The following is a 9,906-nucleotide window of genomic DNA, read 5'->3' on the forward strand; positions in this document are numbered from 1 at the left end:
GCCACTGGACTGAAAGTTTCATCATAATCCAAACCATATTCTTGAGTAAATCCTCGAGCTACCAAACGAGCTTTATGCCTCTCCACCAACCCATCTGTGCGACACTTTATTTTATAAACCCATCTACATGATATAGGTTTCACATTTTTTGGTTTCGGCAGTTATAGTGTGGCGATCTCCTCCTCCATTACTCTAGTCCATGATAAGTTTTGAGATGCTTCTTCAAAGCTTTCAGGTTCTTTTCCAGATTCATCCTCTATTGTTGCTGCATTGGCATATTTGGGGTTTTGTCTCCGAATCTGTTCTGACCTTCTCGTCTCGGATTGTGGAACAACTGGTACTTCTCCTTCATTTGTTTCACCAACTGGTACTTCTCCTTCATTTGTTTCACTGCCTTCACATGTTAGCTGGTGAAAAATTGATTGCCCAAAATTATGAGTTGCACCTTGTTCAACATTGGCGTCTTCACTTGATCGAATATAAGAAATTTGCAAGTCCGGTAATATCTCCTTTTCCGCAGACCACCATGAAGAGGTTTCATCATATACAACATGTCGTGATGTATAACACCTTCTAGTTGTAGGGTCACTACATTTCCACCCTTTTCTTTGATTATCATAGCCTATAAAATGCATTTAACAACTTTCTTGTCCAATTTGTTACATAACTGATCAGGTATAAAAACATAGCATACACTCGCAAATAACTGACATTAGCTTTCATATTCAACAACTTCTCAAAAGATGAAAGAAAATCTAACCTTTGTTGAGGAAGTATGTTGATGACATATGATGCAGTCCTCATTGCTTCTGTCCAAAATCTTCTTGGGACATTCTTGGCATGTAACATAGTGCGACATATTTCTGCTAAATACCTATTCTTCCTCTCTGCAATGCCATTTTGTTGTGGCGTGTAGGCACAAGTATATTGATGATGAATTCTGCATTCCCTTAGGTATTGAGAGAACTCAACTGAGTTGTATTCCCCTCTGTTATTTGTTCTTAAACAATAGATTTTCTTGTTGACTTCTCCATCAACACTTTCCCTAAACTTTTTAAACTTAGAAAAAGAATCTGATTTTTCTTTCATAAAGAAAACCCAAACATACTGAGATAAATCATCAATAAAGGTCACCATGTACTTCATTCAACCAATTAATGATTGCTTAACCGGTCCAAACACATCCGAATGAACTAATTGTAGTGGTTCATTGGCTTTAAATTTGGATTTTTCAAACGGCAACTGGTGAGCTTTACCATACTGGCATCCTGCACAAACAACGTTTGCTTTTACTTCAAGCTGGGGAAGACCCTTGATCATTGACTGCTTCATCATCACAGTTAACTTGGAATAACTCACGTGAGCCAATCTCATGTGCCACAAATCTGCAGTCTCATTATTTTTTGTCTTTTCTACGTATGCAGACTCTGCATACATCACATACACTGCATCTAATCTCCTCCCTTTCATAATTGGATTTTCTAGGTTCTTGAGATCCTGATATATCCTCATATCATCAGGACCAAATAGAATGTAGTTTCCATATGTTGTTAATTGTGACACTGAAAGCAAGTTTTTCTTTATACCGGGAACATGATAGACATTTTGAAGTGACATCTGGTTGGTCCCATGTTGAAGAGAAAATGCCGTCTTACCAATATGAGCTATCAATAATCTAGAATCATTGGCTGTCACCACAACCCGACTACCCTTGTACACTGACGGGTTCTGCAACTTTTGCTTCTTATCACCTGTCATATGATTTGCACAACCCGAACCAACGATCCAGTCATTCTCATGATCAATTGATTTAGATATTGTCGTTGTAAATGCTAAATCCTCTTCTTCAATAGCAAAAAAGGCTTCAGCATCCCAAACATCTTCACTATTCTCTTTTGGATTTGAGGTAGCAGCGTTACTTTCCACAGGTTGTTTCTTGAACCAGCAGTCCTTTTCCATATGACTCTTCTTCCCACAATTGTAACACTTCCCTTCGAATCTTTTATCATTCTTTTGATTCTTCGGAACTCCCTTTGAGCAAAAAATTTCATCTCTCTGAAAACTTTTCTTCTTAGACCCACTAGCAGATTGATGTTTGATGTTCCTACTTTTGTTGGTGTAGAAGGCTTCTTCCTCATTCTTCACCGAGAGTCCTGCCATTTGCTTTGCCATGGCTTCTTGACCAGCTAGCAGATTTTCAAATTCAACAAGTGATGGTTGTGTTGGCCATCCCTGTACAACAGTAATAAATCCTCTGAATTTAGGTCTCAAACCATGAATAATAATTCAGTTTACCCTGGTTTCTCCGATTGGCGCTGTAGGATCCAAATCTGAAATTTCACGGCATATCTTTTTGACTCTATGGAAGTATTGGGCAATCGTTAAATCACGTTGATTAGACGATAACAACTCGTTCTCCAAGAGTTGCAGCCTTGCAACATTCTTCTTTGAGAAAAGTGCAGCAAGTATGCCCCATGCTTCTTTTGGTGATTTAGCATCTCGAACATGCTCCAACACATCCTCATCGATTGTTGTTTTCAGCGCAAACATTGATTTGCCTGCTTTTATCTTCCACTTACGTAACGTTCCATTTGCATCCTCTGCCTCCGGTTGTGCAACTTCGCTTCCGTGGACAACTTCCTAGAGATCTTGACCTTGCATATAGGACATTATACATGTTTTCCATGTATTATAATTCTGATTATTGAGCTTTTTGATTCCGCCAACTACGTGAAGGTCATTCATTGTGTTGGCTCTGATACCAAATGATGAACAAAATGCAACAGGAAGCTCAATAATCAAAAGACAAATAACAGAGAAGAAGAGAGAGATGAGAAACAGTGAAACTATTTTGCAGAGAAGGAGTTGCAGGTTGTTTTATTTAATACGTTTAGTGACCTAATATAGGCTTACAGAAATTTGTGGAATCATAATCCACTAAACTACTTGCCCTAAACTCTAGGAAAACAAATCTGCACTAACTACAACTAGAAAAATATCAGGAACTAATTAAATAACAAAGTGACAACTAACAGCTAGAAAATAGCTACTGCAAAACTTAGTCAAACTAAAGAAAATATGTTGATGTTGTACGACTTTAACCTTAATTTACCCAACAAGTATAAATACAGTGGGAACTGAACAATCATGTAATATTCAACATCATTCTCAGGTGGATACTACATGTTATTTTCAATTCTTCTGCAAGTATTTTTCCTTAATCACTCTTCGTATTAATGATGATGTCGATGCTAGCATGGAAATAATTAATGATGCAGAGGTCGGAGTTGATAGTATTGACACAATGAAGGATGCAAACATAATTGATGCAAGTAAGTTTGAATTCAGCAAAGCAGTAGTAATCTTTAATGGTGACCAAGAGCATCATAAGGAGAATATTTGTAATGTGCAAGCTATCATTAGCATCCTTAACCAAGTAGATGCTATTCAAATGGTATCCCCTCATAAGGTTTTGCATGATATTGTCACTCATAATTTTGAACACGTAGTACAGAGGAGGCTCAAGCAATAGGGGTTCCAGAAAATGATTGTTCTGAAGAAAATCTAGATAATATGCCTATTGAGGCAGATGTGTCTCCAAGATTGATTAAATCTGCCAAAACAGGGAAGAAGCAAGGAAATGGAGATCTACATCACCCCATAAGGAAGCAGCCGAGGAGAAATAAATCAGTTAATAATTTATGAAAGCTCTAATTTGGAACATTCGGTCTGTGAAGTCCCAACAAGCTTTCCATTGAGTGCAAATGCTGCATAATTTTCATAAATTTTCTTTTATTGGCTTGATGGAACCATTTCAACATGTTAGATATATCAAAAAATATAGAAGAAGATTAAAGATGCCACTAGTGAGAGAAAATTGCAATGGAAAGATTTGGTGTTTCATTAATTCATAGTTTGATGTTACCGTGGTAATGGATACAGAACAACAATTGACACCGTGTTTAACACAACAACAACAGTCTAATAGCTTTCATGTCACTTTAGTCTATGCTAAATATAATGTTGAGGATAGACAAATGCTATGGGAGGATATATATATCAGATGACAACAACTATTGATAGCCCTTGGTTAATTGGTGAAGACTTTAATGTAGTCTTGATTGCTGATGAAAAGATTGGTGGACTGCCTGTTCAAGATATTGATTATGAAGACTTTAAGACATATAATCAGAGTTGTGATTTATCAGAGATTCAATTCAAAGGCAGTCCTTTCACCTGGTGGAATGGAAGAGTTGGAAATGATTGTATTTTGAAAGATTAGATAGGATTCTCTCTAATCAGCACACACAGCACTGATTAATTTTATGGAAATGGAGCATCTTGCAAGAACAGGATCAGATCATGCCCCTATGTTATTGGCCATGGAAGAGGGGATCAATACATATAGGAAACCATTCAGCTTTCTTAAGTTTCTGGACTGACCATGATCAATTTATTGAGGTAGTGAGGCACAATTGGTGTATAGATGTGTCCCAAAATTCATTTTTCTTTTTAAAGAAAACATTAAAAGGGTCAAATCTGCTTTGACCAAATGGAGCAAGGAAGTTTATGGTGATATTTTTCAACAGCTACTAATCAGGGAAGATATTGTCAAAATCAAAGAAAAACTATTTGAGGAAGCTCCTAATGTTGAAAACAGAGAAGTATTGCATAGAGCCCGGGCTGAGTATAAAAAGTACTTACAGTTTGAGGAGGTTTTTTGGCAACAGAAAGTTGGGTATGATTGGTTTGAAAATGGAGATAGTAATACTAGATTTTTTCACAACATTGTTAATGGTAGAAGGAAAAAACTACAACTAAATAGAATTCAAAATAGACAAGGGGAGTGGTTGGTGGAAGAAAGTGACAAAGTTGATGAAGTTGTTCAATTCTATGAGGATCAGTTTCACCAAGATAGAGATGCTACATCCTTTTCGTTATTGAGACATATTACTACTGTTTTTACAGAAGAGGAAAATATTGGTTTGTGTAAAGAGCCTGATATGGAGGAAGTAAAGAGAGTTGTTTTCAATTTGAAAGGAGATAGTGCTGGAGGTCCTGATGGCTTAAATGGTAATTTTTATCAATGTTGTTGGGAGATTGTAGGACAAGATATTGTCAGAATAGTTCAAAATTCTTTGCTGGTAATACTCTCCCTAAGTCTATTACTCATACTAACTTGGTCTTATTGCCCAAAAAAGACCATGTTAACACCTTTGCAGACTTGAGGCCAATAAGTTTGAGTAATTTTATCAACAAAATTCTATCTAGAGTTTTTCATGACAGATTAGAAGGTATGTACCTAAACTGATCTCTGCAAATCAATCTGGCTTTGTGAAAGGTAGAAGCATTATTGAAAATGTTCTCCTAACACAAGAGATTGTCACAGACATCAGGAAAAGGGGTAAGCCTTCTAATGTTGTAATTAAGCTTGATATGGAAAGGCTTATGATAGAGTATCTTGGTTCTTTATGATCAAAGTGTTAAGGAAGATGGGTTTTTCTGAATTGGTGGTGGATTTAATATGGAGGTTGCTTGCAAACAATTGGTATTCAGTTCTTATAAATAGGCAGTCACATGGGTTCTTTCACTCTACTAGAGGGGTGAAACAACATGATCCACTATCCCCTGTCCTATTTATTCTATTTGCTGAAGTTTTATCTAGGTCTTTAAACTCTTTATTTGAGGATGATCTATTTCGGAGGTATGAGATACAAAAATGGAGTTCCAATATAAACCATCTTGCTTATGCGGATGATACTATTATTTTTGCATCTACTAATAGATATTCACTGGTAAAGATCATGTCAATTTTAAAGAAGTATGAAATTCAGTCAGGATAGAAAATTGACAAGGATAAAAGTGCCTTCTATATGCATCAAAATGCATCAGCTGCTGACATATTGCTGGTTGAGGAGTGTACAGGTTTCAATAGAGGGAAATTTCCTCTCAAGTATTTGGGTTGTCCTATATCACATACCAGAAAGAGGAAAGAGCATTACTCTGATCTTATTACAAGGGTCAAATCTAAACTACAAGCCTAGAAAGGAAATATGTTATCCTATGGAGGTAAAGAAGCTCTAATCAATAGTGTTTTGCAAAGTGTTCCCATTCATGTCTTGTCTACTATTGTGCCCCCTATATGTGTCCTCAAAGAACTCCATAGAGTATTTTGCTAAATTCTTTTGGAGTAATAAAGTATCAGGAAATAGCAAGCATTGGGCTGCTTCGAATGAAGTTTGCTTGCCAAACCAGGAGGGTGGTCTTGGTTTTAGGTCTTTATTTGAGTTATCTCAAGCTTTATATGCTAAACTCTGGTGGAGGTTCAGAACTCGAAACTCTTTATGGTCCAATTTCATGTAGAATAAATATTGTAAGAAGCAAATCCCTAGTTTGGTACAATGGAGGGGTGTATCTCAATTGTGGAAAAATATGTTGATGAACAGGGATATCTTTGAACAACTTATTTGGTGGGAACCTAGAGGTGGCACATCTTCAATATGGTTTGATAACTGGACAGGGTTAGGTCCTCTATTTTCACAACCAACAGAAGTGCAAACCTGCCACAATTTGACAGATATTAACACCTATATGAATAAAGATGGTTGGGATTATGAGAGAATGCAAATGCAGTTGCCTCAACATGTAGTGGATCATGTCAAATCTTCCATGGATCAGATTAGATAGTCAGATTTAAGTGATAAACCATGGTGGACTAGGACAACTTCTGGCCAATTTTCAATCAAAAGTGCTTGGAATACTATAAGAAAGAGAGAGGAGGAAACTGATTTTTATAAGAAGATATGGGTACAATGCATCCGTTTAAAGATATCTTTCTTAGCTTGGAAGGTGTGGAAAAAAATTCCAGTTGCTACTTTAATGGGACAATGGAATCCTAACGTTTCTCATTTATGTGGTTTCTGCGAGGTTCCATATGATGAAACTATGGATCACTTATTTCTAAAAGGAGAAGCGGCAGATTCTGTGTGGAGATATTTTGCTAGTGCAGCTGGTCTTTTGGGACCATGGGTTCAGGTGAAACAAGTTTTGTTGAAATGGTGGGATGCTAAAGGTAACTTTAGACAAAAGATGACATTTAATGCAATTCCTAATGTCTTCTTATGGTTTCTTTGGAAAAGGAGAAATACCATTTTACATTGTGGTTCTTACTCTACTAATAGAGTTATTTGGGATATTTCCAACACTATAAAGATTTCATTAAGTTGAAATTTAAATTTCCCAATATTCCAAATAACTGGCCTCAGATGGTTGCTCTGCTAGATAGTTTCAGGCCTAGTTTTACATCTAGGGAGGTAAGGTGGAGTCCACCTCCTTTGGGATGGTGGAAATGTAACACAGATGGGGCATCAAGAGGTAATTCTGGCCCTAGCACTATTGCATTTTGTGTTAGGGATTCTTCTGGTGATCTGGTGGGAGCAAAGGGGCTTAGGATCCAAGACACAACAAACATAACAGCTGAGGCTATGGCTTTGAAGGAAGGACGTAAATATTGTTTGGAGAATGGTTTTTCACTAGTAATAATGGAATCTGATTCTTTATCATTGATTAATATGTTGAATGGAGATTGGATTGTTCCTTGGAGTGTGACTTTGGAAGTCAATTCTATTAACAGAATGAGGGCTTTGATGACAACAAGAGTACAACACACCTTAAGGGAGGAAAATACTCTTGCGGATTATTTCACTAACCTATATTTTAATTTTGTAGGTACTTTTGAATGTAAACAGTTTCAAGATATACCAGTTGCAGGTAGAAGAATTAGCAATACAGATAAACATGGCATTCTTCATCTTAGGATAAGTTAATCTTGTTAAGCCTGTTTTAGCTCACTCTATACCTCTGAAGGTTCAGTTGTTGTCAATAAATTCATATAGTAGTTGGTTATGTACTCTTCACCTCGTCTGAATTAGATTATATTGGTTATGTATCATGCACCTAGTGAGAGCTTTGAGGTGTCTCTTATGATAAAAAAAAACTAGGACAAGTGAATTTGATTTTTCTTTTCTGCTAGATAGTTTATTGACCAGTTCACCGATGAGTTTAGCTGGACATTCCAACTCCCAATGGTGTTGATCACATTTGAGTCTGGTGTTGGTGCTATACATTTTTAGACTCAGATTCAATTTCGTACATTTAGTATCTTTTCTCATAGATCCAAATCTAGATGGTGGTATTAATCCTATGTGGGGTTCATGGATTGAAGGGGAGGGATTACTAATATTAGCTAGGTTGATCGAGCCCCATTTTTCTATTTGTAGAAAGCAGGAATTGATAATTACTAGATAAGAAGTTCGTAAAGAAGTTTTTCTGATTTACTTACCTCTAGGAATCAACTTGGGATATGCGTTAGCTCATTGGCTCGTGAAGGAGAGGCTATTGCATAGAAAATCAGGGTTAGACAGAGCTGTAGTAGAAGAGGTTTATTCTTGAGCTTACCAGTATGAATCTGCTTCCCTAAGCTTATCTTCAACGAACTCTTGAACGACGACTCAAAGACGATGAAGAGGCTTAGATCGACCTGCTCCGACAAGCATCAAGCCTCAGATTTTTTTCTAGACTTGATTTCTTCTTAGTTTCTTTATTAAGCTTAGGTTGTTTTTGCTTTAGTGATTTGCTGGACCGGATCTCAGTTGGGCCTGTTCATTTTGTTGGCTCCTTTTATGTTAATAAAAAAATGGGATCTTGCCCACCTTTAAACCAAAAAAATAAGAAGTTAATGCCTCTTGAAATACATCTCGAGTTTTGATAATGGTAAAATTTAAAATGAATTTGAAAAAAAGAAATATTTATTCACAAGAAAAGAAAGACCCTCGATTTTTTTTTTGAAAAGGTATTAGTTGTATTGCACTAGCACTGTATTTTCCTGTCTACACCATGCCTTTATTTATGCCCCTTTCAAATGGGATAGAAGATTGATAAGGTGAGAGAGTTTTAATGGCAACGCAGCAGGGAAAAAAAGACTTTCAGCTTCGTGAAATAGAGCACAATCATTGAAAGGAAGGAAGAGGAAAGTCTACTCGAGCTTAATTGAGAGATCTCATTGTAGCTCAAGAAAGAATGAGAATGAACGGCGCAAGAAGAGTATTTCTTACTTCGAACTTTGGCCTTTTAACACAAAATGCGGTGGTGATGTCAGAAAGCTATCGTTTTGGCACGACAACTGGCTCAGTCATTCTCCTTCAAGAGACAGACTCTGTAACGACCTATTAGGTCGTTTTGAGTACTGGAGATTTTTATTTCATAAATGACTTCCGATATATTCTAAATGGGTAATTTGGACTATTCGTAACTATAATTATATAATTAATGGGGTAATTTTAATAATTAATTTAGTTGGTGATTAAAGAAAATAACATTGAAATTAGTAGTGGACCACTTTCATCACTTTTATAATTAATCATGTATAATAATTAGGGTAGTAAATAATTTATAGAAAAGAAAAGAGAAAAAAGGAGAAACTTAGCGACCAGGAGAGGAAAAGATCAAGAATTCAGTAAATCAATATGCCCCTAAATCTTTGTTTTATGTATATGGGTTGGATAATATTAATATATTAGATAGGAGATAATCGAATTGCCGTTGTGAATTTGAATTGATGCACTACAATGTGTTACTATTATGTCTTTTACCAATATGTTGACGACTATATGTTGAATGATGATTGTCATTAGATAATTCAATCATTAGGATTGAGTTATGCAGTATATCATTCATTGTAAATAGTTTAGGTTTGACAGACCGTGTTTCTGTAACTAGGTGATTTCAATATTATTATTTTGTTATCATATTATAAATTAAGTTTTGGTATATTGAGATAGATAATTAAATATTAAGTGTATTGTATTATATGAATTCCATTAGAGTTATGTTATTTGGACGAATTGA

The sequence above is a fragment of the Solanum tuberosum genome, unplaced genomic scaffold (assembly GCF_000226075.1).
Source record: "Solanum tuberosum cultivar DM 1-3 516 R44 unplaced genomic scaffold, SolTub_3.0 scf00059, whole genome shotgun sequence".
Taxonomy (NCBI): domain Eukaryota; kingdom Viridiplantae; phylum Streptophyta; class Magnoliopsida; order Solanales; family Solanaceae; genus Solanum; species Solanum tuberosum.